General features: G+C 30.9%; 1 non-coding gene across 1 annotated transcript; it reads right to left on the reverse strand.

Annotated features, from left to right (window-relative positions):
* Nucleotides 1-2,042: 2,042 nt before the first annotated feature.
* On the reverse strand, nucleotides 2,043-2,114 carry Trnaa-ugc (transfer RNA alanine (anticodon UGC)). Its single transcript has one exon. It is a non-coding gene; the product is annotated as a tRNA-Ala (tRNA).
* Nucleotides 2,115-2,858: the final 744 nt, after the last annotated feature.

A 2,858-nucleotide genomic window follows, 5' to 3' on the forward strand; every position in this document is an offset into this window, starting at 1 on the left:
CTTGTTTGATGCTAAGGTACGAGTCCTTTATGTTCTGAAAACTGCGAGATTTAATAAAATGGCTAAGAGTTGCATTTTCCACTGTACCTATACTGTAAAGAGTCATTATCTATTTTCATTGTAATAGTAATTCATTTCGGTCCTAATTGGGCTCGTGTCCATCGATGGTTATATTGTCATCCTTTTAAGGAATTAGTGGCATTATGGGATTAGTAGTAACGCTGAATTATATGCATTCAAGTGTCGTGCTTCTGGGATTTATTTATTTTACCTAGGCTTTATTTACAAAGAAAGTTTGAAGTATCACACTTTGCAAATATTGTACATGTAAGAGCAGTGTCTAAACATGACCAAGACCAAGAACTCGAACTATTATTGCACTATAAATGCAACTAAATCGCTGGTTTTGAGCTTAAAAATATTATTATTAATGTAATTTATACGTAATAACGCTCGTGTATAAATTTTAAGCCATTTTCTAGGTATTTTGAAATTAATTTTAAGTAAATTGTCTAATAGTATTTTAGTTTTCTACAATTCACTCATTATTTGATGTGAATCCATTCAATTTGATGGTACCAAGAACTTTGTATTTTTGTCCTTTACTAATTAAGTATGTAGTATGTTCTGTTCTCCTTAATTGTAAATAACCAGTTATTACAGGAGTCAGCAAAATTTGGATGCAGTATTGATGAAGGGTTTAGTCTGAGTGGCAAGGCAGTTGCCATAAAACTTAAAATTCTCTAGCACTTAGCAGTGAAATCTGGTAAAGAAAACGCAAACTGACATTTTTTTTTTAATTTTGTGCATCATTCAATTAAAAAAAAAACCGACTCATTTTTTTCACGTAAGAAATATTATAGGTCTACTTTTGAATATATTTCTTAAGAACAGCTAATTCTGAAAATATCAATGTCTTTTATAGTGAAATTATAAACAATTTCCGATATTTCGTTAAATGTTATTCTTTTTTTTTTTATTTTACGGTAGAGTCACTTGAGTTTTCAATTTAATTTTTTTCAATTTATTTAATAAGCAATTTACAAATAAGAATTAGTCTTTAATAGTACGGATAATAAAATAAAATTTTGAAAAATAAATTTAACCTATAAAATACATTTTTTTTCTATTTTGAATTCAAAAATTAAATTAATATTAATATTTAAAGTTATGAATCTTAACATCAAAAATTGATTTCAGCAAAAGTGAGTTTTGTTTATTTTTTAATCATAATGCTTTTGCAAAAGTTTTTACTGCAATTTCCGAAACAGTTTGGGCTTCTCTTTCAAATCTTGTCTTAAGGTTATTATTCCTCTAACTTAGTTTTTTAAATATTGTACGTTTCCAAAACGTTTAAATCGATAGATTCCAATTGTTTAACGGCATTTTGAAAAATATTACCCACTTTAAGTAAAAATTCAAGGCAAGCCAAGCTCCTACTAGCTCTGACTCGAAAAGTTTAAGTTGAAAGGCATTGATAAAGATCAAAACACGATACCACTTACCCTTACCACTTTTTGGTCGAAGTACTAAATTCAATGATCATAATAACCGAATTTCAAAGTATTGTCCATCTTTTTCTCTAAAAACGTTTTCAATCAATGGCTCAATGCTTCCACAGGTTCTACTTTTTCATCAGTTTTCACATATTGCTTATTTTATAAATCATTACGCACCTGTTATTAATTTCGTTAGATGGTTTCACTACCGAAATATTTTCTCCAAAAATTCCCGAAATCTTCTTCTAGGCTATGATGGCCTTAAATGCAATTTATTCGCAAGCATTTTTGTGTGAGCTCTAAAGTATTTTTTTTTTCTCCCTTTGACTTTGCTGCAAATACATTTTTGCAATGCCAGTCATCTTTTTGAAATTTTTTTAGGCCAATATCACAGGAAGGTGCTGCAGTGAATTTCAGCCCTCCCTGTGTCTCAATTTGTGTGTTTTATTTAAATACAAAACTTATAAGTTTTTTTTGAGAAGTCCTTTGCATACTTTCGAATTTAAAATATTTGTTCATTTGAAAAAAAAAAAAAATCAAAATTGGAGATGCCGGGGATCGAACCCGGGGCCTTTCACATGCAAAGCGAACGCTCTACCACTGAGCTACATCCCCTTCGTAAAACATCAATAAACTGTTGATTATTTTTTAAGGTTTTATATTTAAAATTCATATTCCAAAACATGAGCAGGTTTTATTTATTTTTACACAGTTTTGGAAGCCTACAAACACTACGCCCGTATCAATTTTGACAACTGGAAAGGCATCAATCTTCCATTTTTGTTAAATCTGCATTAAGCGAAACCATATTTCGATAGCCCAAATTTCAATTGGCCGTCACATTTTTAACTAAGCGCCTCTTGACATCTGTTTCCATCAATCTTGACATCTGCTGTTGACTCTTATGCAATAGGGCACGTTTTTCATGCTATCGATTTCACATCATGCATGTTAATGGACCGGGACACCTATCTGATTTTAATTCGTCGCGGTTGACATACCTGAGGAACATAAATATTGTCATGGAAGTCAATGTTTTATTTCCAACTCTTGGACCCTACAGAAGTTAATAAAATAAAATAAAATAAAACTGGCCACCCTCGATATAACAGCTTATGCGACTATATTATTTGATACCGACAAAAGGGTGCCATATAAAGGCGGTAACATTTCTATTATTTTCAAATAGTCAAACACGCTTTTTCATTTCATTACTATTAGTTTGACCGCCACGGTAGACAAACCCTATTTTTGAACATAAATTTTTCTTTTTTTTGTACAAAATGATTACACGAAGACCTACAATTACTACAAAGGCGACCGTCTCTCTCTAGATACACATTAGGTACAATCGTAAAG

This window comes from Episyrphus balteatus, chromosome 1, assembly GCF_945859705.1.
Source record: "Episyrphus balteatus chromosome 1, idEpiBalt1.1, whole genome shotgun sequence".
NCBI classification, from domain to species: domain Eukaryota; kingdom Metazoa; phylum Arthropoda; class Insecta; order Diptera; family Syrphidae; genus Episyrphus; species Episyrphus balteatus.